Below are 25,099 nucleotides of genomic sequence, written 5' to 3'. Positions count from 1 at the left end.
GGCCATGTGCTAGACCTGCAGAGGGGTTTATATATCCCATTAGATGACTCTTTCGTTAATTTTGTTCCAAACCCCACCTACTTTACCTTTGGAAAGCATCGTCTTGTTCTCTGTATGTATGGGTCTGTTTCTGTCTTGTTTATTCATTTTTTTTTAAAAGTCTGCATAAATCATATGGTATTTGTCTTGCTCTGAGTTATTTCACTTAGCATAAACCCTGTAGGTCCATCCATGTTGTTGCAAATGGCAAGTTTATTCCATTGTACTTCTGTACCACCTCTTCTTTATCCAACTGTCTACTGATGGACACCCAGGTTGCTTCCATATCGTGGCCAAGGCAAATAATGCTGCGATGAAAATAGAGGTGCACATATCTTTTTCAATTAGTGCTTTGTTTACTTTTGATAAATACCCAGAAGTGGGAATTGCAGGGTCATACGGAAGCTCTATTCTCAGTTGTTTGAAGACTCTCCATATTGAAATACTGAAAGCATTTTCTCTGTATGGAATTCAACTAAAGTGATTAAAAATATATGTATATAAATAATTGAAACCAATTTACTAAGTGCAATCATTACATCTCTACGGCATGTCTCCTTCCTGAGAACTCAGATAACAATATGCAATGCTGCTTATTAAAATGTTGACTTACTTTCATCCATTAACTGCATGACTTTGGGAAATTTTCTTCATCTTTCTGGGCCAGTTTCTTTCACTGTCATGTGGGGGTTGTTAGTGCTTCACTGAGGACTTTGTGAAGATTAAATAAGGTTGCACAGATGAAAGCGCTCAGTGCTATGTCTTGGATGGCATGTGCCACAGTCTGATAACACCCTTCCACCAACTGTATCTATGACTTTTTTCTAGATCCTAAATCTCTTGCACCTCTGACAGTTGGTGATTTTAGGTTAGAGCAAGCTTGTGGACAATCAGCGCGTAGGTCTAATCACAATGCCCATAGCCAATGAGTAAATTCCAAGAGAAACCATAGCAAACTTTGAATGGCTTCTAGCTGTTCTAGGTATATTTTCTCACAATGATGCTATGAAGTTACTACAATTTGTATCCAGATTTTATCAATGGGAAAATGGGCACAGAGAGCTTCGGTAGTTGTAGAGATGGTAAGACAAGTTATTAAACTTCTTTGTCCACCATGTTCACTTCTTAAAAATGGAATTGTAATAATTGCTCTCTCATAGGGTCTCCTTTAGAATTAAATGAGATGACACAAGTAAAGCATTTAGCACAGTGTCTGGTCCAGGGAGAACCAGTCACCAAATCTTGGTCACTTATTATCTCGATATTCACAGAGTGGCACATGGAATTTAAAAAGCAGTGGCTATCTGTTAATATTAGTCAGAAGGACTTAACAGAGAACAAGTGAATAGCAGTTTCCAGGAGCAGGAAGCTTTCCACGGAAGGCTTTCAGTGTGTCTATAGTGAAAGCACTGCTCCCATCCTTCCAAATTGTCTTGGGGGGAGGTGATAGAGCATGGTCTTTGGATAAATAATCCAGCTGTTAGAAAGAAACACCTGCTAATCTTTTCTCCCTGCTATGGATCAGATGTTTTTTCCACCCAAGCATACTTCAGTACGTGAAAAGATTCTTGTCCTTCTCTCTGACAAGGGCTGTGTCTGTCCTGATCAGCTCTTAGCAACTGGACTTGTCACAGTCCACAGAAAGAGTCCATGTGCCCCAAGGCCTGCCCTGATGTGGTACCGAATACTCACTGTGACCCTACTATGTGCTGTCACAAGTCACATATTGAGATAACATGGTGAGCAAAACCAGATGTCATCTTTGCTTTCATGGAGTTGTGATCTATTAGAAAAGTTGGATTTTAATGAAGGAATTTAATAAATAAATGTAAATCCTGTCTGTAGGAAGTGCTGCTAAGAAGAAGTGATGATAGGAAGTGGGTATGGGAGGAAAAATGACCAAGTCCAGGAAGTCAAGGGCGGGAGAGACTCAATGAGAAGTGATGGTCGAACTGAGGTTTGAAACGAGAGAGAATGGCAGACAGGTAAAGTGGTGAGTGTGCGTGCGTGTGTGTGTGTGTGTATGTGTGAAGAGAGTGTGGGTAAGCAGTCGTGTGCTGAATGTGGTGGGTGTGTTTTTCAGCAAAGGGAGGATGCCCAGTGACAAAAGGAAGCCTGGAGTGTCTGAGGCAGGGAAGTAAGGAGGTGGGGGTGGGATCACAGAGGACACCTGCCAAGTCCTCTCCACGTCTGTCTGTCACTGATGTGTGTGCGCTTCTGGGCTCATCTCCATACACCACAGCCATGTAGCCACAGGCAAGTGCTGCCGGGACCTAAGTGCCTTCATCTGACATGTGAAAGCTCCACGAGGACAAAAACTTAATCAGACTTACCTACTCGTGTATCACTAACCCACGGAACAGTTCTCAACATGTAGTCAACAGTAAGCAAATCTTTCTTGAATTAATTTAATGAAAAACATAGGTCCTGTGATTTGTCTTATTTATTGCATGGTTAAGCAGAGGCTTATAGTTGAGGGTGGATACACCGATGAGAGTTATTTAGGACTCTAATTATTGAGTGGTGCTGTCCACGGAGCAATGCACCCTGCTGAGAGGAGTATTGCTAAGAATACCAGAGAAGGATTTCGTGGAAGGTGGACCTGGAAGCGTGGGGGTGTTTCTATAGAAAGCAAAGAGTTAAAGAAAAATGTTTGCTCAGTTTCTGCACATCCAGCACCAGTCACGCTTACCTCATGCACTGCCCAGCCACTAACTGCATTGTGAGGTGCGGCTTTAAATAATAGAGCGTGACGTGTGGATTTATGAAGCTAGTGTTGAGTGGAATTGCACAGAATGCATAAGCACACAGCTCCCCAGGACCACCTCTGCATTATGAATTTTCTTGTATTCCTATTCCTATTTTGTCAATAAAGTCTCTCAAATGAGTGCACTCGTGTTTCCCCAGGTCACTGCTCTATACCATTAAGTAAAACCTGTGCCAGAACGAATCGTTGCAAACCTTCATCTCAGCTGCTTGTGCTTTTAATTATTCCATTTGCCATTTTATTTTGCTGATCCTACATGGTGGAAAAAAATTAACAAACAGCAAAACAGCAACATGAAGCACAAACACATCTTCATAGGTATAATCTTTTATACAAATGCACACTCCACACGTGCACAAAAAACTCACGTTGTAGTCCATCTGTATATCCAAATGAATGGACGCCTGGGGTTGATCTTATCCTTCCCGGGTGTCGGAAATTGGTGCAAACCAACTCAGTTTGAGCGAATAAACTATCACAATCCTAGTCCTTTCCAGACCCTTTTCTCAGCATCTTGATCTATCTGTTCACATCACGGTTAGTTTTAATCAATTCCGTGCCATTTATGTCTCCTAAATATGTCTACCAGCTAGGTATTCCTCTCCCTCCCCGGCACACATCCTCTTCCAAGAAGCCCCTTTAAATAAGTTATCGTCCCAAGTCCTGGAATGAGCTGTCAACATTCTCTACCACGCTGTTTCCCCGGAGAGGTTTCAGGGACCTGGGGGTGGGGAGTGCGGGGCGGGGGGGCTAGAACTCAGTGACTGGGCCGGCAAAATCAGATGTTTTCTCGCTTGGAAGTTTGGACTCGGGATATTGATATGGGTTTAATCAATCATAGGGTCCAGATGGGATGAAAAGACTAATGCAGGTCAGGACTGCAGGCCAAATAGGTCTGCCCAGACGGCCCTCGGCAAACTTTGACTCCAGGGGTTTTGGGTAGGGCTTTAGGGACAGGGTTCCTATTCCTGATTCCTCAATATTTCATTAATTTATTCTATAAATATTTATTGAGTCGCCATTAAGTGTCAGGTGTTCTTTTTTAGGATGATGGTAATGTTTAGAAAAATAAATGTACTAATTCTAATAATTATTACTAACTAACGGGGGTTGTGGGCCCACTAAGTGCTAGGTGCTGGGTAAATTCTCTTTTAAGAAATACAACAAAGCAAGGAGCAATGTTAATGGTCGTCCTTTCAAACAAGGAAACTGAGGTACAGACAGGTTAATGAACCAACCTCAAATCATATCACTGTGAAAGGAGGATCCATCATTTGAGCATAGGCGATCTGAGTTCAGAACCTGAGATCTTAGTGGGCCTGTGGAAGAGAACGTGCGGGAGAGACCACAGGCAGGGAAGGGCCTCTACTAAGAATTACTGCTTTACACTTTAATTTGTTGCTTTTTGTTTGTTTGTATCTTTTGTTGTTATCGTTGTTTTGTTTTGTTTTTAAAGTTTTGAGGAAAGAGGGAAGCAGAATGAAATGAAAGAGTGGTCAGGAGAATGTCTGAATGGTGTATTTAATGAATATTTCTCTTTGGCTGATGTACACGGTTTCCATCTGAAAAAGGTCCAATTCCTTCGATGAAAACATCTATCCTCCCTTACACACAGCTCTCTCAGTGAACCCCGAGATCTGAGAGTGTGTGGCACATGACACTCTTTTTCATTGCTGACGGTTTCATGCAGCTCATTAAATTCAGACTTCCAAAAGAGAGTGGATATCAAGTTTATACCAATAGTTAAATTGAGATTGTACTTAGAGTTTCCAGGGGTTAGGAAGGCTGGTTCAAAAGCTTGTTTTATGTGTGTTCTTGTAACTGGAGCTAATGAAATTGGCATAAATCAAGAGTAATGAGTGTTCTCTAGTGAGTACTTTCACAGATGAAAATAATGCTTAAGCAATATTTGTAGTCATTTTATAAAAGGCTTTGAAGATGAAAAGCATTCTAACTTTTAACTTGTGTTATGATGTCAAATAGGAAGGTCCATTTCGTACAAAGTCTTCAAGATCAGTTAAAAGGAGGAGGTGGCATAACTGTTATTTAAAACGTCTTCAAATCGGTTCAATAATATGATTGTCTTTATTGTTTTGTTTCAAGATTTTATGCTTTTTTGCAGCTAAACATTTAAACTTAATGAAACACAAATAAAATCTATATTTTTTCCCTTCTCTCTTACTCTGTATAATACATATGTAGAGATATATATAGATATAGAAATAGATATTTAGATAACATTGATATCGATATATTATGGAACTTTTATTGACTTACAAATGTTTTATTGTATATGTGATTCTTGTTTATTCCATATCATATACATAGAATATATATATTCTACATCCTACTTTCCATTTCTTTTCTTTTTTTAAATTAAAGGTTATTGGGGTGACAATTGTTAGTAAAGTTACATATATTTCAGGTATATAATTCTGTAATACATTACCTGTATCTCACATTGTGTGTTCACCACCCAGAGTCAGTTCTTTCCATCACCATATATTAGACCCCGTTTACCCTCTTCTAGAGGGTAAACCCTCCACCCCCCTTACCCTCTGGTAACCCCTAAACTATTGTCTATGTATATGAGATTTTATTTCTTCATTTGTTTGTTTTGTTTTTTTGTTGTTTTCAGTTTTATATACCACATACCAGTGAAACCATATGGTTCTCTACATTTTCTGTCTGACTTACTTATTTCACTTAGCATAATAATCTCAAGATCCATCCACGTTGTCACAAATGGTCCTATTTCATCTTTTCTTACAGCCGAATAGTATTCCGTTGTGTATATATACCACAACTTCTTTATCCATTCAGCTATCGAAGGGCATTTTGGTTGTTTCCATGTCTTGGCCACTGTAAATAAAACTGCAGTGAACATTGGAGCACACATGTTTTTATGGATAAATATTTTCAGATTTTTTGGGTAGATACCCAGGAGAGGGATTGCTGGGTCATATGGTAATTCTATTCGTAATTTTTTGAGGAACCTCCACACTGCCTTCCATAATGGCTGCACCAGTCTGCATTCCCACCAACAGTGTATGAGGGTTCCTTTTTCTCCACAGCTTCTCCAACACTTGTTACTATTTGTCTTATTGATGATAGCCATTCTGACTGGGGTGAGGTGATATCTCATTGTGGTTTTTATTTGCATTTCTCTGATGATTAGTGGTGTTGAGCATTTTTTCATGTCTATTTGCCATTTGTATGTCCTCTGGAGAAATATCTCTTCAGGTCCTCTGCCCATTTTTCAATTTGGTTGTTTTTTTGTTGTTGTTGTTGAGTTGTATGAGTTCCTTGTATATTTTGGATATTAGCCCCTTATCGGAGGCATTGTTTGCAAAAATCTTCTCTCATTCAGTTGGTTGCCTCTTTATTTTGTCGAGGGTTTCTTTTGCTGTGCAGAAGATGTTAAGTTTCATATAGTCCTATTCATTTATTTTAGCTTTTACTTCCCTTGCCTTTGGAGTCAAATTCATAAAATGCTCTTTGAACCCGAGGTCAATAAGTTTAGTACCTATGTTTTCTTCTATGCAGTTTATTGTGTCAGGTCTTATGCTTAGGTCTGATCCATTTTGAATTAATTTTAGTATACGGTGACAGATAGCAGTCCAGTTTCATTCTTTTGCACGTGGCTTTCCAATTCTCCCAGCACAATTTATTGAAGAGGCTGTCTTTTCTCCATTATGTGTTTTTGCTTCTTTGTCAAAAATTATCTGTCCATATTTATTTGGGTTTATTTTTGGGTTCTCAATTCTATTCCATTTGTCTGTGTGTCTGTTTTTCTGCCAATATCATGCTGTTTTGATTATCGTTGCCCTGTAGTACAAGCTAAAGTCAGGGAATGTGATACCTCCAGCATTGTTCTTTTTTCTTAGGATTGCTTTATCTAACTCCTACTTGGTATTTTTCATTCATATCAGGGATCACTTTCTCAAGAGGCTTTCTTGGATTCTTGTCGGTTGTAGAGATCAGACTTATGTTTCCTCTATTATTCACCACGTTTTCATTCAAAATGTTTACCTACATGGGAATATTCCCTATACTCCACCCCCAACCACAGCTCTCAGCAATATCTTGCCCATAGCAGATGTCCAGTAGTTCTGGTATTGCTATCGTTGCACTGAAATTAACTAAAGTGACCTAAGGGTAAAAGAAATGAGCTCACAAATGTCAAACTTATAATTAAAATTCTAGTCTTCTGGCTTTACATTTTCTAATACGAAGCAATGTCAAGTTTCTTACTCAGAGTATGTTATTAATTAGCTGGCAAATATGTTTGTAATTTCTGCTACGGGTTTGGTTATTGTTCTTTGTGGGGAGAGGTGTACACAAGATCAGTAAGGTAACTGTTCTTCACGGAGCTTCCATCTAAACACAGTGAAGTTCTTTTGGGTAGAGTGAGTGAATGAGAGAGAATATCCTACGTTTGAGAATTTTTCAAAATTGAAGAATGAAACTTAGAGAGGCAATGGATCAAAACTTACTGCTCAGTAAATTTATATTATCAGTTTCAAGTAACACCTGTTCTACCCGATTATCTAAGAATGGTGATTATTTTGAAGCTCAATTCAGTTTCTCCTTTTTAATAATTGGGGACTTGTGTACATTAATTATGGAGTCCTTATAACTTTGTAGGACTTACCTTTATATTCTACTGCAAATGCTTTTTATCCAATAGCATACTAGTTAATGAATATACTTTTGGGATTAAATTCTCTAGTTTAATTATTCTTCTTCCAAGATCTTGGATCTGTAACTTAATCTTTCTAAGCTATTAACTTCTACTTTTTATTATAGCATAATACTGCTAAATTCCTAAAACTCCTACTAATTTCATGAGGATTATCAGAAGATAAATATTAAAAGCAATGCACTGATTTAGCTTTGTGTTTTACAGAGCACGTTCACCTTCCTTATCTCATTTGATGGCACTTTTTTTTTTCCTTAATTTTTTCTGGGTTGTAATTTGGATACCTTTAGCAATTCTGCAAATAAAATTCAAATCATCTACCACCATATATTCAAGGGAGGGGCTAAAATATATAACATTATATATAGAATGTATATATAATGTAAATAATATTATATATAATGTATATATAATGTAAATAAGTAAAGAAACACATAGATACAAAAGTAATTATACTGAATAGATTAGATAGACAGATGATAAATAAGCGATGATAAATAGATGATAGATAGATAGATGGATGGATAATGTATCAATTAGATTTGCACCCAACTAGAATGCTATTTGGAAAGATAGTCAAAACTTACCCATAATTAAAAAAGTGAATATTCTCGCAATGTGCATTTTAAAACCTAAAAATAATCTAGTTTAAGAATGTGACAGTGCTATTAATGTGTGTAATGAAACGTCAAACGAATGTGCTGAATAAATGAAAGAATGAATGACCCCAGAAAAACTGCTGATAGGACTCCAACACTTGATAAGTTTGGAAAGAAAACTTGAAATATAAAATAAAATATGTATAAGATACTCATGGAAGTAGTCAGTCACATCTTTTAGCTCTGTTTCTTCTGATGTAACCTAAGGAAGTAAGGTAGACACATGAAATGATGTATATTAACAGACATGTAAGGGAAGTAAAGTTTTACCTCTCTCCTTTTAAGCACTGACATAAGATAAACAGGAGCAAAGCATACAAATGTATATAAATTTTACAGAACATAGGAGCCAAAGAGATGATGAATCCTAAAGCCTGTTATATTGGGTTGAACAAAGAGAAGTCGTTGTGGAAACGTAACTAAACCATGTCAGGGCCCTAAAGGGAGATGAAAATTATTTCAACAAGGTCTGTTTGTATAGAATTCTCTTGGTCTCAATTTCTCCCCCTTAATGATTAGAATGTTATTTCCCTTCTGGTGCAAGGAAGCCATCATTTATATGAGTTTTTGTCTCCTGTTTCCAGGCAGAAAAGAGGAGATTAGAATGTCCTTCTTGTATCTGCTGTTCTTCAAGTGCCTTTAGCTGAAAATAATCATATTTTGGGGTGGCATGTTCTGTCACCCTTAGTACTTACCACAGCATTACCTATAGATGACCAATAGAAAACAATGCAAAATGATGGTATTATGTGAATTGTTATGATACATTAGCCTGAAAAAAATATTACAAAGACATGAAAAATATATTACAGTAGTAAGAATATAAGGAAATGCTATGGACAACTCTATGCCCACAAATTTGATAAATCAATGACAAGGACTAATGTCATGAATGACACAAATGACCAAAATTTGTACAAAGAAGAAAACATAATCTAAATTCACTTATGACTATTAAATTGAACAGAGAATTTTGCAAATCTTCCAAGATAGGTTTACCGATGAGTTCTATCAAATATTTAAGGAAGAAATAATACCCCTGCAATGTCTTCCAGAAACTAGAGGTAGAAGGAACATGTCCTAATTCATTTTGAGTAACCATACTTATCTGAATACCAAGTACCACAACCAGATAGCGACCTTCCAAGGAAAGGAAACTAAAGACCGATAATCTCTCATAGACATAAAAAAAATCCTCAAGAAAATATTGGCAATGTTAATCCAACAAAGTTATAGGATTCACTGGACCCTATTTCAAGAATTATTACCAATCTACAATGTTCAAGAGAATGCAATAATGATGAAAGAATAGACACATAGATCAATGAAACCAAATATAGAAATCAGAAATAGACCCACTGAATTTTAGTAATGATACAGTCCAAATATAGTCCACTGGAATTTCACAGAGGCACATGGGATATTCAATGGAGAAAGGATAGTGTTTTCAACAAAGATGTTGGAAAAATTGGACATCTATGTGCAAACAGAAATAAAATAAAATAAACCCGGACCAAGACCTTGTATCTTATGTAAGAATTAACTCACATGCATCCTGAACCTAAATGTAAAATGGAAATAAGCAGCATGCAAACTTAGACCTGGAGAATGTCATGGCCATGCAAACAGAGGTATAGAAAGAAGTGTGCTTAATAGGATCGTAGTTCATTATTCAGTGTAATTGTTTTCACGTCTTTACAGCTAGCTGTGTGCATAGTGCGGATTTTATGTAAAGAGCTTGTATTCTTTTTAGAGGGGAGAAATTATGCTAGACCTTTAAAACAACATAATAAAAATTATTAATTGAAACAAGAATGAAAATTGTCAGAACGCCCTGGTTCCTTGCAGACATTTCCCAGGGTCAGCCATGGTCTCAGCCTCTGCTGCCTCAAGCAGGAGCAAGATAATTGTACATTCAGCAGGCTGCACTGCTATGATTCTTTCTCCTCTTTTACGGCTGTTTTCTTGGCCAAGAAATGTGAAGGTTGTACGCCAGTGAAAATGGTGGTGTGAGAAACTGCACATTCTTCCCTTTCATAAAAGCAATGATACAAGGGAGAGCGGGGACGATCGGAATCAACACTGAGGAGAACAGACCTCATTCACAAAGAATTGTGATTATTTGTTCTGCCCTGTCTGGTGGCTCCAATGGACTGTCATTCTTTTGACTAACAGGAAGCCAGGCTGTTAGGTCCTGCAGGGTCTCGGTGACTGTCCTTGCTGCCATTGCCTGAGGCAACAGATAAGGATGTAACAATACAGAAACAAAAAGCTTGGGTGGAAAGATTCGGGAAGGAGATACCTACCTATAAGGACTTTGGAAAACTCCTGTATATTCCAGGAATCTGGAAAGCCACACACATGCTCAGGAAAGACCTGAGGAGACCCTCGATTGATTGGGTTATTCTAGCCTACAGAGAGGCTTGGCCAAGTGAGAGGGGTCTCCCTGGGCGCACAGAACCCTGGAAATGGATACAGGAAATACAACAAATTCTTAGGGAGTTAGGAATGAGAGTTAGGGAGTTAGGTCCTCTCATCCTTGAGGACCTTTGCTGGGCCACCTTCACTGCAGGAGAGAAAGCCGAGATACTCCAGTGTGCCCCCAGCACCTGTCAAGGTGCCCTGCTCTGTAACAAGTACTAAGAGACTTTTGCAAGCTGGGAAGAAAGGGCTCTGGGCAGTAATTTATATCTGTGAATAAATAACACTGGGAAGTGTAACTAGGTAGGTAAATATAAAAAACAGTACACATGTATTTTTGTTTTGTTTTGTTGTTCTTTTTCTTCTCGGGACTCAAGGTTTCAAACCATGTGCTGCCTTTCTTTCATTCCAGATTCCTAATCGTGTGGGTCCTCCTGTGAATTCTAAAGAGCCCTCCTACGAATCCCGTGCTCCAGGTAATTTTAATGATCCATTTCCTGTATAAATTTTTGACAGTCTCGTTTCTCATTGCCCATGACTTTGCTCTAACAAGGGGGAATCACACAGGCTCATTTGGAAAGTCTTATTGCATTGTTAGCTCAGGAATATTGCTAAAGTCTTGTGTAGTTCTCGATTTTACCAGAATACTTAGGAATGTCTCCAGTGATCTTAGTTGTGGATATGAGGCTACAAAGTGGAACAGACAAATGTTTTTAGGTGAATTTTTAAATTTGGGCAACTTCTCCTACTCCCTGCCAGCCTGACATGCAATCCGTGCAAGGTAATAATTGAGAAATTCCCATTTACAGTAGGATATTGATTGACAGGCTGGATACCAGGCTGAGAAAGGTTAATGGAGGGGAGCCGGTTCTGGAAACCATCACTCAAGGGGGACAGTTGAAAAGACTGATAGCATTAACGTTAGAAAGGAAGAGACAAAAATACTGCTGTTTAAAGTGCTTTGAAAAGACTAGAAGACTTTGATTCCGTGACAATTAAAATCCTACATCACAAAGCTGATAAGAAGGAGCATTATTGTAGCTGGAATAAGGTCAGAGACCGGAGACCAGTCTCTGGAGCTTTCCTTCTGAGCGTCTCCCTAAAATCACTTTTCTCAGGAGACGGTTTCAGATACTGTACTATAGGACACTGTAAATTCCATCATAAGAAATAAATGCAAATAAATTATGTTGACCTAAAAGAGAGCTTCAAGACTATATCTAAAAAGCATAACTAACTTATAATAGCAATACAGCTTAGAGTGTGATAAGAATTTCAATACTAATCATGATTTCTACCCCTTCTTGGGGGATTATTGTGCTTCAGCATCAGAACTTAGAAACCTGTGTCCTAACTCTTCTACTTCATGACTGTTTTACCTTAGACAAATAACTTTGTCTATGGTTGAGTTTTTCATGAGTAATATAGGTATAAAATATACCTTTCTTCTAAGTGTTATGTCAAAGGGTTAAATAATGTAATATCTGTGATGCACTTAGAATGATGACTGGCGCCTAGGTAATACTCGTTATGTGTTTGATATGTAGGCAAATAAGTAAATCATCCAACAGACAGACAAATACATAAGTCTATGAGGAAACATTTACAGTAGCTGTTGTGGAAAAGTAAATTATTCATAACACTGAAACCAAAGAGGTTTAATGACAAAGAGGGGATTTGTTGAAACCATCCCTGTTGCAGCTAAAGTGGTAAAATTCAACATTGTGTCTGGTAATGGATTTGAGATTCATCTCAATTCACTTCTGAATGAATAGGTAGAATGTTTCTCTTAAGATTCTTGGTATAATTTCTTGAGAATGTATTTTGTTCAAATGGCCATCCAGCTGGATGGTCCTGCTATGTCTGGATGTATTTCTAATGTACAAAACCCAAAGAAGATCTGCTGTTCCGGTAAGTTCTGGAAACTGACACTAGACCTCATATTAGGTTGTGTGAGCAGAAAGGAGTCAGACTCCAAGTGAAATACCAAAATTATGAGAATGCAAGTATACCCCAGAAGATGTTCTGAGCTCCGCCGCAGTAGTCAGATAAATCCATTACCTAATGGCAAGAATCTTGTGAGATTAGTACAGGAGTACCTGAGTGTAGGTTTGACACATCTTGGTGTGTTTCAGCTTTAGTTACCTTTCTTTTATCTTCCTCCTCCTGATATGAATCATTCTGGTGTGTGGCTGACAAGACAGTCAGCTGGAGATCCAGGCAGAATTTTCCTGGCAGCCTCTATAATCTGAATTTCCTATAAACGTGACAAGGAGTTTGCCATGGATTTGGTATGATTCATCATTATTCCATAAATCCCCCCTTTGACATTGCAATTGGGGATGTGAATCCAAAAGAAAGATTCCAGGATTCCCAAGGATGTTCTATGTCCAATGCCATTTTAAAAAGTTTGTCTAAATAAAGGTTCTCTATCATAGCCCTTCTTTGCCTGTCCCTTCCCCCCACATTAAATATTGACATAAAAGAGAGTGAAAATGCTAGATATTTTATTTGCTTAGTAATATTTTTCTGCTAAATTGGCTCCAGGGTGGGTGTCTCCAATCACAAATTTCCCACAGAGAAAATGCCACTCTCCCCCATCGGTGGGTGAAAAAGCAGAACGTCCTTGTCATAGGCTTCTAAGATACTGCTGTTCTGGGTGTTAGGACAAACTCGTCCATCTGGCTTTAACAGTAGTGTTGTTAGAGCTTCAATGAAAACAGATGGATTTTTGGATTAATACATTGAAAGGGCCAGCTGATGCGCTGGCTCAGTGTGTGTTATCGGATACAAGGTGTAAAGAGTCGGAAAGAAGTGTGGCAATATTTCGGACGTAATTATTATCACCTTCAAGGACATAAAACTACCAAATAGTTTAAAAGGAGTAGAGAGGAACTTTGATTCTCCATCAAAGGTCAGCAGACTTCGAAGGGGTAAGACAATTGTCCTCACTGCTTTTTAAGAATAAAAATGAGGTATTGATTAGTAAAAACGGAACAGAAGACACCGTGTCTGTGAAGGAAAATGTAACCATGAGAATGGAAGACTGGATAGTATTTATCCATTGATTTACTGTGTGGTTGAATGATTAATTCTTTCACTCAGCAAATGGTTATTGAATATGTAAGTCTGCAAATTTTCTTCAGTCTCTTTTTCCACACTCGTCTCCTCTCATTGATATTTGTATGCCCTGTCAGGGAGAGGGAACGCCCCCTTCTACCCTTCTTGAGTTCTTGTGGCTGGGCTGCTAATCAAATTGACACAAGGAAGAGTAACAGGAGAAAGTTCCCCATTTTATTACGTGTATATGGGAGAATTAAAAGAATGGTTCTCTGGGAGAGTAGTGGAGCAGGCCGTTTACATGTCCTTTTCATAAAGAAGCGATACGTCAGTGGGGGTTTGACAAGACAAGGAGCATAGGTTCGGGGGTACGTAGCTAGTAAGGAACTTAAGTCGAAGTGGCCAAAGGGCAGTAAGTGAGTAAAGCCCACAAGGGTTTGTATCCGGGCTTCTCAGCTCTGGATTCTGTCTCTGGCCTTCGGCGGATTCACCATCATCTCACTGTTCTTAGCCCTCCTAGCAGGCGGGTACCTGCCACCTGGAGATTTACCCCTGTGTTTAAAGCGACAGAGTCAGAGAGCTTCTCCCACTCCTGCTGCCTCCATGGGATGGTAATCTGAAATCATCCCTATGCCATCAGGGGATGTTTGGGGGTGACTTGCTTTGAGCCCCAGTAGCCCTAGCTCTAAGGACAGTAAACTAATTGCAGTTCGTAGGATAACTGTGCCATATTATGTTTATAAATATTTAAGTGTGTATTATTAGTATGGAGTACTTGTTTTCCTACCTAGGTCTTTCCTAATCGTTTTTTAAAGACCTTGTTCAAATTCCACCTCTGCGACTTCACCTAAGACTGTGTCAGGTAGGTAGTGTGGCTTTTGCTGTGTTCTTACGATCTACAGCTTGGCAAGTATAACTGTCCTATGTACCTTGAGAGGGGAGTCATGCCTATGAGCCGATCAAATTCTAACATGAGACATTTGAAGAAATGAAGAGATAAGAATCCACGGCAGAAAAATTAGCCCTGGAGGGGAAAACAAATAGAAAATAGAAAAGAACTTTAAAATTCCAATTAGTGCCCTCGAGGACTGTCAAGGCTCTATACTGCATCCATGAAAAAGAGAACTGGGGTGCCCGACAGGATAAGAGGCGGACATTCTGAGAAAGTAGCCGCTGAATTAGGATGAATGGGCGCGGGTGGGGGGAGGGGCAGAAGGCACAGCTCTGAGCTGATAAAGCCTCTCCCTTCCTGCATCACGCAGGTGATTGATTCAAGGCCACTCTGCCTTCGCGGCCCCGTTTAGAATAAACCTGAGATGGATTACTGCGCTAAGTACTTTGCACGCTGGATTTACAGGGATAATTTAGCGGAATATTTCCACTTCCAATAAATCACGCTGACTATTGCTGTGGTACGCTCTACTTATCTAAAAGTTTTATGTGGATTATATTTAAAAAACAAAACGAAACACAAGCGGTGACCGTTTCAGTGGAAGGGTCCGGAGGGGCGGGCTCTTGTCAAGGAATCGAATCTCTGGACGAGTTCTCAAATGTGCGAGGCCAGTGGTGTATGTGCAGCGAGAGATGAGTCCGTGCAGCACTGCCCACCGGGACCCAGGCCTGAGCCGCTGTCCAAGTGCTGAACTGCCTTAAATCAATAGTTTGCAAGATAGCAGAAGGCTACGCACAATAAGTCATCATCTTAATGAAATATAGATTATTCCAAAACTATTAAACAAGCGGTTGGTGTCAGGAAAATTGTTCACTTTTTCAGAACGAAACAAAACCATCTATTTCAGAGGAGGGAAATCAATAGACATCTGTGGTCTGCCGTGAAGCTTGAACATATAAATAAACGTATAGTTAAAATTACTCACAGACACCTACCTAGTTGGTGTCTTCATTGTGACTTAATCTGAAAAGTATGTTTCTATGGAGTATGCTGAAGTGAAGAACATCAGGGAATCCTCATCCTCTCCCTCATCTTTATGTTTCTTCCCCTTTTCTGTCTCCTCTTCCTCTTTGCTGCCATTCACGGAGCATCGGTTGTGTGACCACAGAGCATAGATATGGTCCTGGGAGATTTGTGGGGGTTACTTTAGTTCACATTTAAACCAAGGCTGAGAAATAGGTCTTGTACCTCATTCCATGTTTAGGAACTAGGTGTTCCAGGTAATTACGTAACTGTTCTGTAACTGGAGGATTGGAGTGGGGGTGCAGGTATGTGAATGGGCTCTGCTGCTCACCTGGGACCTGCTGGGACTAAATCAGTCTCCCCACAGGGACGCTGGCTCCGCCTGCAGGTGCCCACTTCCTCTGTGTGGCCACAGTGGTGAGTCCTATTCTGGAACAATCACGTTCCACAGAGGGATTTATCAACATGACCTGTCATCAAAATAACCATGGGTGAAGGTCAACAATATGGATTCCCCAGACCATGCTGGGCTTACAAGTGAGACTTTTAAGAGGCAGACTGGATACTTTTTGTTTTCCTTCTTCTTCTTCTTCCCATGGGGATTTCAAGGTTGGGAAACATTCCAACAGCATATATCTTAATCTCCTTTAAGAGATCTTTAGATTCTGAAATCTGCCATCAAAGCCTTGTATCCTCTAATAAAAAGTAAGCAAACATAATTACAGGTTTTTCTCTGTCAGTATGAGTTTTCTTTCCCCTCCCTTCCATTGCCTTGTTCTCTTCTTCTATGACTTTTCATCAATGCCATCAATAGATACCCAATCTTCACTTTTTAATCATATTATGGATAATTTAGTAGACTTTTATATATCCATTTACTTATGGATTTAACAGATATTTATTGAATGTCCACTGTGTGACAGGTATGGTGCTATTTAATCATCGTGGCAACATTTTAAAAGATTTTAATGCAAACATCTCCTCTTACAGATGACAGAATAGGAATGTTCCTTGATTTAAATTTAGTGAAAGATCCAGAACTTGATTTAACTTCTTATGATTGGCAGTTTGCATCTTTCTAGGGGTGTCCATATGTGTCAGCTCACCCAGGTTATTAATAGCTCCTAATAGCCCTCTTTTATAATTGAATTTACTTACTTGTTTATTAAAAAAATATTTTAAAGGTGGCTTTTTTTATTAGGGGCCAGGGATAAAATGATGAGTGTAAAAGATACATAAACCCTGGTTTCCTAAAGCTTAAAGTCTACCAGGGAAAGAAGTAACCAAATAGTTATCCAAATAATATATAATTATAATTTATGATAAATATTATAGAGAAAGTTATTGATTGCTAGAACATAAGGGAAGGTGCGACCTTGTTGGATTAGCACAGTATCCTTAAGGATGTGATGTTTGAGGTGATTCTTGAAGCCTACAATACTGGATGAAGAGGGGAAGCTCACTGAGCTCTCACAGCAGAAATAGAATGAGCAAAGGCCCTGGGGTAGCACAATGCATGGCATCATGAAGGAAATGGCAAAGAGCCACAATGGCTGAGCAGAAAGACCCAAAGGGGAAGTCATTAAGCATGGGGCTATAGAGACGGACAGTGCAAAACTATGGTAGGTTTTTCAGATTGTGTGAGCATTTGGGTCTTTACCCGTAGAGAATGGGATATGGAAGCATACTGAGCAGGAGAGTGACACCACGAGGCAAGTTGAAGCACGGACGCTTGTTGTCCATCCCAAGACTCTTCTTTCTCTGGGATAGAGTGTGACCTCTTGCAACCTTCAGAGTTCTGCACGTTTGACTTCACACTCACATTCACCTACTCACTGCTCACCTCCACCTGTCACACTTGTGTGTGGCATTCTTGGTAAATGTCAAGAGAAAACATAAGCTTCACGCATGCACTGTCCTGGGAAACGCACGCATGATCCAGTGGGACCTACAGGGGTGGACGCTGGTGACGCTAATTCCACATGATCATTAGAAGCTTTGAGTTTTGGAGGAGAGCAATTTGTTTTTTGGGACGGTCCTAATATAAATCAACGAAACTTGGTGGGCAGTTTCTCGTAGAGAGAAAAGGTGGGAGAAAAACAGGAAGCACAGGTGAAAAGGAGAAGGAAAGCAACACGGTGGGTGTGTGCAGGGGGAACGTAAGACTGCATGGTAGTCAAAGTGCTGGGCTATGAGGCGAAGCTGTATTAAAGGGAGATGGGTGCAAAGGTCAGAGGATGAGTTGGAATCTTAAAAACAAAGGTAGAGAGAGAGATTTGGCCTTCCAGCAGAGCTGGAGGATGTTACACCTTCTTCGAATCAAGTGGTGCAGCCAAGAGGCTGTGGTAATGCAGTCAGAGATCACGCGTGGGGTGTGTAAATACTTGGATTCACTGTGCCTCCCAACAGCCCATGACGGACTGCATAATAATCTTGTACAAATCCACACCAAATATTACAAAGTATGCACTCCGAACACATGCATCTTTCCTGCAAACTGATGCTCCATTTTTTATTAAGTGACGAGTGGTAGAATGCAATTTGCTTCTGTCTTCACTTTGAATACCAGAACGCTCCTGAAATAAAGTTCACGCTTTCCAGTCACTTTCCACGTCCTGGAGTTTTGAATAATTGATTTCCTCTCCCCTGCGACCATTATTTAAACGATAGAATTTAGCCTTTATACTCTTTATTTTTTCTTTCAAAAATTCATGTGATTTTGAATGCATGCTAGTCCAGATCCTGTTAGCATGGTAATGGAATGTACACAAAAAGAAAATCAATGAATGGCCTCCCTTTGTTCATTATCTATCGAGGCATTCGTCCAGGTATAGGTTGCATAGAATTTATTTGAAGCAAAGGACATGCTTTTAATGACCTAGTCTACGCCAATGGTTGGCGACATGTTTTAAAAATGGGCTTTAATGTGTGAGGAGAGCTAGTATTCTGCATGGTAACGTTTTAGCTCTGTGACCTAAGCAAGCTGTTTCACCTCGCTGTGCATCCATTCTTTCTTTGCAAATGGGGACAATAGTAACTTTTACAAAATGGGGAGGATCAAGCAATGTGATGGTACCCAGTAGGCTGGCCACAAAGGATACTCCCATCCCTTTTTAATAATCCCACCCAAAGGGAAGCATTTCGTGGTTCTAACAAAGATAATAACTGGCGAGCTTTCCATTTGATTCCTATCCAATGGTGCTGGTGAACATGGAGGAATGAAATGCTAATGAAAATCTCCAAATTCCTCAAGGCTGCTACACTGAGCTGGAAATAGCACGGTGCCAGTATCGTTCACAGACATTTTTTTTTAATACTTCAGCTTTCCCTCCTTTCCAGAAACACCTCCCATGCCAGCTGCTGTACTTTACCTTCACCCTTAGACTTCCGGGCTCAGCTGGAATGCCAAAGTACTAAGAAAGGAAGAATACAATTATTAGCATTTAAATTAATTAGTGTTGTAATCCTTATCATCACGAGCACGATTTTAAGAATATCATCAGAATTTCTGTAGGCAGACATACTGTGTCCAATGACCCCACAATGCTCTAAGGAAATGCAGAAAAATTGAATGACAATACATAGCTTCCAGATAATGGGATTGCCTCTGTCTTTGAACATAGCATTCACCATACCCAGAATATTTCCCCCGTCCCTTTACCTTGCAAACTCCCATTTGTCCTTCAGTTCCCAGCTCATCTGTCACCTCTTCTAAGACGTGAAGGTCAACAATATGGATTCCCCCCGATGTTCTCTTCTAGAACTCTACTCCACATATAAGCCAACTACTTCTTGCTCTCTTTATACCGATGTCCTAAACTGTCAAGCACAGTGCTAGTATTTTAGTTACATTGTATCATTTAATCCTCATAAGAATTAACCTCCGTGGTGCAGGTATTGACACCCAAGCGACTTGGATTAAGTTATTTGCCCAAGGGTATGCACCTAGCGGATGTCTGGACCTGAATTTGAATGCAGGTATCCCTGGCCTGAGTATTGAGCCTCTTACCTACCCTACTACTCACTACCTTTTCTCAGAATTCCTTTCCCAACCTTGATGGGGATGGACATGCTGCTCACATCAGTTCTGCCCCAGGGGATTTTGACCGAGACACACACTTGACCACATCAATTCATGTAAGAACACTCTAGGTGCAGCTCATCGGACTCCCATAAAGACAAGCCTCCATTCAGTTCCAAGTTCTGTCCCATAGCTTTGCAGCTTTGGCTAATTTTGTTAAATTTTAAGCTTCAATTTTCTTATGTGGAAAAACGTAGTGGGGGGAGTAACACCTCACACACACACAGTTTTACCTTATGATTCTGTGAGTTAATTGAGATTGATATAAAGCGAATATAATAAAGTACCTTCTCCACAGTGTGAATACATGATAGCTATAAACATGATAGTAGTTATTATCATGATTATATTATTATAAGAGGTGTCAAAAATAGAAAGGCGGTTGAGTTAGGAAATCTGCGTGCAGTACACTGGCCTGGGCTCTTGCAGATCCCTCGGCTTAAATGTTCTTCTCCCTAATATTCATATTAATGCATTTATTCATTCAGCAACTATTGATTAAGCAGCTACTATAGGCCACGCACTATTTTCGTGCTGGAGTTGCCATTCTTTAGGTTTTGTTTTAATTCTCACTTTAGGGAAGAATTTCCTGCTAAAAGAGGGCTCTAGTCTATGGGTCCCTCCTCAACACCATGTTTGTTTTATTCCCATATATTTGTATGACATTGTTTCTTTTCCCTTTACTTGCTCGATGTTTGTCTCCCCATGGACAACAGAAACCAGGATGTAGCGCAGTGCTCAGCTCATTAGAGCCGTCCAATCATATTAAAGAATGAATGGCAGGGGCTAAAAGAGGAGTTTAAAACTGTCAAATGGAAGACGCCAAATTAACCCAAACTAGGAGATACATAGAAAAATGTAAGTAGGACATAAAAAAGCAAGGAAGTAGCAGGTAAAGAGCAAATGAAATAGAAAACTGAAAACATATCATAGCATGCCTCCCACATCCAATACATGAGGAAATAGGCAAAATCGAGTGAGCACCAGTAAGATTATTTAGAAAAAAAAATTAGATGAGGCAAGGGACATGAATTACTGGGTGGCTAGAAGGACAGAAACAGGTAGTATGGAGCAGAATAATTCCCATTTTTATAAAAAAACATTCCACTCCTTCAACATATCCGCCCCCTACATATTTGTTTATAGTTTTTGAAAGATGCCACCATGATGGCACCTAGAGTTACTGGATGTTACTTATAAGTAGTGAGGCTTGCACTGATTTTTTTTCTTTCAACTTTCTTACACATTTAAATTATTTAATAACCAAGAATCATTTTTATAAAACAATAATCTTTTTCCGTACAATGAAAATAAGTATGTGCTAGATTGTGACAGTGATACATTTTGAGAGAGGGGGATAAGGATTATTGCCATGTTCTTGTCTGTAATTTTATGTATCATTTTCAATTGAAATTAAAAATGTATTCAATTGAAAAAATAGAGCAAATGCTGAGTTATCTGAGGCAATCATACGGAATCGTTCAGGTGGTCCTCAAGGGTGGGACAAGTAGAAGGGTGGGCAGGTCAAGTTTAAAGCCTGAGGGTGAAATTATACCCTTGTGTACTGATTCATTTCTGAAGGTACAACACGGCATTATGAATGTATTTGCTTATATGTCTTCAACTAGAATATGAGGGCCTGAGGACAGGAAAGTTGTCTTATTTCTTCACCTCCTACAGAGCCGAACACGTACGTGCTTAATAACAGTTTCTTGGAAGAAAGTGAATTGTCTTAGCTCTGCCTCTAACCAGCTGTGAAAGCTTCGCCATGGCTCAACACTTCCCTGTTATCCTCCTGATAAGAACATGGTTCATTATTTTCCATCATTATTTTCCATTCATTATTTTCATCAGCAATATCATGTGGTCAGCCCTGGCCTAAGAGCCATGTTTTCAGATGACAGAAAGCCTTAGATACCTGGATGCAGGTAAGACACGTGGGTCTCCTCCAGATAGAAAAGGGCTTCAGAACTTCCTCATGGGCTCCATTTAAGTAGATGCCAGTTCACAGTGTTGAGTTTCTTGTAACACTGAGGGAGCCCCCGAGAAAGCTGGTATTTTAATGGGGTCGGGGCTGGTGTGTGTTAGATATAATTTAATCTGCAGGAACCAATAGCTTTGGAAATAATGATGCCTCTTAACTATCAATTTGAAAGCTACTCAGAGTAATTGAACACTTACTCCAACTCAGAGAAATGATGCTTATTTTCGTGTTCTTGATTTAAAGACTAGAGCGATTGGTTCATGCCAGAGAATGCCAGTGGGCAGGGCACAATTATGGCCTAATTCAGTTATTGCTTTTTTTTTTCAACTTTAAATTCATGTAAGCTTATAAAAAGAACATGCATCCTGCTCCAGGTATATGTATTTATATTAAAATTACATATGCCTTTTTGTATTACCTTATATATTCATGTATATATAACCATATTAAATGTTTTAATTTTAAAAGGTGAGGAAATATTAATGCAAGCTGTAATATTTTTTTTCTGACATCCCAACAGACCAATCTGGGGACCCATAGAGTGAGAACACTCCACCTTGGGGACCACTCACTAATGAACAGCTTGAATCAAACTATGTGGGATAAATCCTGCTACCTCCCTTAATGAGCTCTGAAACAGGAATACTTTTATCCTCTCTGTGCTTCATTTTTCCATTGCAAAATGGTCTTCCCTATCAACTGCGGGCAGACCTGTCACTGACACTCTGTACTGTACGGACTGCTGCCCACCCCTCTCTCCATCGCCTTTTGCACTTCCGGGTGGCTGTATATCTATTTCCCAGAAAAATTCACTCCGAGAACCCAGTATCATGCCTTAAATCCAGTCTGACGGACTCTGGGAAGTTCTGAGAAGTTCAGAGGATGACAGTAATATTTATTCTGTTTGCTTTGTCTTATGTTTCTTTTCATTTCAAAAACAGGTATTTGTTGAGTTCTTCCTGTGCATCCATGACTGGCTTTTAGGTGACACTCAGGAAATATCAGCGACTATATTATGTCCAATGGTATCTTAGGGGAGTGTGAGTCCCCACTGACAATGGTTTAAGTGTGTTCTATGTGTATCCCACTGTGTTTGCTGTAACATCAACAACTAAGGATTATTTCTCGCAAGTGTCCTAAAGTGGACACTGTTCTGCTCAGTAAAATGCCCATTTTAAGATTATTTATATGCATTATCCTACATGTACAAGTTTTCAATCAACAAGTGTCCTAAATTGTGGCCTGATACTTTCTCCTGGTATCTATTTTTTTCCGACTTTCCAATTATCCTAGAAATGGGATTCCTATCCACAGCCTCTAGAGGGATACAGAAATTTTAATGCAGCAGCACACCACCTATGCACGTGGTTGGCAAAAGGTACACCAATTAATAATCACACCATGAAAGAATAAGTTCTGAGGATCTGTTCAAAGACGAGGCAAAAGATATACAGAAGCTATGTGAATGACAGAATCTTAACATGTTGAGATTCAAAGAGTGCTGGTTTTAAGACTCACCTCCCAATTCTTTGACCATCCTCCCATAAAAAGGTAAAACCTAATTCCTTTTCCCTCGAGTAGGGGGCTGACCTTAGTGACTCTTCTAGAATGAAGAGAGGGAGGTAGAAGCAATGCAGTGTGCCTTCCCAGGCTGGATGAGAAGGGGGAGACGTGTCTCCCACCCATGTCTCTCTCTCCCTCACTCTCTCTGTCTCGAATTTGGCTTTCTGCCCTGAGCTGTTGTGTGGACAGTGCAGATGCACTGACACCAGTGTGCTGGCGAGAAGCTGGAGGAACTGACCCAGCTCAACCAGCCTGCAGCCCCACCGGAGCCAAGAGAAGCAGCGATGGCCCGCCCCTCCCATCCCTGTCCAAATTGTAGTCATGAGGAAGTAAAGATGGCTACAGTTTGATGTCAGTAACTGTCAGCGTGGCTTATTGTTACGCCAATAAGTAGAACACAAGGAGTCTTCAGGGGAACAGGACAATTGGTGTCTGCTGAAGAATACAGAGCACGTTAAAGTCCCGCCATCAGGCTACTCCCAAAATTCGCTTTGTCCCACCTGCCTTCTGGGTATTGGACACTTGCTCAGTGGAGACCCCAGAAGTTTGGCGTAATCATCTTCTAACGCTGCTGTGTTGCACAGCCCCCCTCCTGGTGACGATCAGCTTCAGCGGGGACTCCACTGCACCCACGGGACAGAGCCAGCTGCATTGGCTTCAGTGCATAGGTGTGAGCTGGTGGCCTCCATAGGACCTCTGGCCATGACTAAGCAGGAGAGGGCGCTGGTCATCACAGCATTTGCTAAATGTGAGAATTCAGGAGGAGCAATATGAACTATACCACCTAACATTAGTTTTGCTACCCAGCATCTATTAACTTGCCCCCTGATGAGGTTAACTTAATTTCTTTTATTGGTTTACTGCTTGGAACATAGGGTTTGTTAAATGTGGGCTCTTCCGTCATCTATGAATGTTAGAGGTGAGGGAAAACCCAAGAGAGATCCTCAGTGACAAGTGACAAAAAAAAAAACAAACCCAAAAGCCTAGATCCATAAAACCTCTTTGTAAGGCTTATGAGTAAATGTTTTATGTTAGACTGTCCCATAAGCTACAAGAAGACTGTAAATGATAGCATGCACGTTTCTTTCTTCGTATGTACCTGCAACTTTATCACAACGGACTGGACCATCATGATGGTGTCGGGATGGGAAATGGCTGATCCTGGGAGTTTATTGTGACATGTTGCATTGGGAAAAAGTAGTAATTTTATATGTGGATGCTCCTTTATCAAACATCTTTCCCTTGTAACTACTGTTGTTTTAGTGAAACCACAGAAGGGGGCCATGAATAGCAATATTTGAAATATTTATATGTCTATTGGCCAGTCAGTGTAGTTGGTTTTTATATTACATAAAGATTAAAAAAAAGCCATAGCGAGGGGCGTGGGTTGTGGGGGGACGGGTAGAGAGAGAGAGAGAGATTCCAAGATCTTATGGTTTTGTTGATTAGCACGGTGACACACTCAGAGTAGCTTTGGATAAGTCTACAAAGAGAACTATGGCTTGAAAGCAATTGAGAGTATGACTTTTGATGATGGGGTGAAATGGAATCAAATGTACCCAAGGCCCATGAAATGTATGACGGTTGTATTTCGTGCATGCCCGTGACAGCTTACTCACGTTCTGATTGGGGTTTGGGCAAACCCCTCCCTGATACCGAGCCATCCCTGGGGCTCCAACTCTCAGATGCCTCAGTGCGTGACTCACGTGTGGGGCTGAGTTGGGCTGAAGAGCTTACTGGGGTACCCCTGGGTCTTCAGCTACTTGGTCATGCACACCGTTATCATGATAGGCCACCATCAACTTCATAGTCTTCCCCTGGCATGCCACTCACTGGGCATGAATCTGCAAAAGCTGCTCGTACCAGCAAATGAGCAGGAAAGCATCAGAAGCCACGCAATGGCCACTC

This window comes from Rhinolophus ferrumequinum, chromosome 14 (genome assembly GCF_004115265.2).
Source record: "Rhinolophus ferrumequinum isolate MPI-CBG mRhiFer1 chromosome 14, mRhiFer1_v1.p, whole genome shotgun sequence".
In the NCBI taxonomy this organism is placed as follows: domain Eukaryota; kingdom Metazoa; phylum Chordata; class Mammalia; order Chiroptera; family Rhinolophidae; genus Rhinolophus; species Rhinolophus ferrumequinum.
This window is presented reverse-complemented; position numbering follows the sequence as displayed.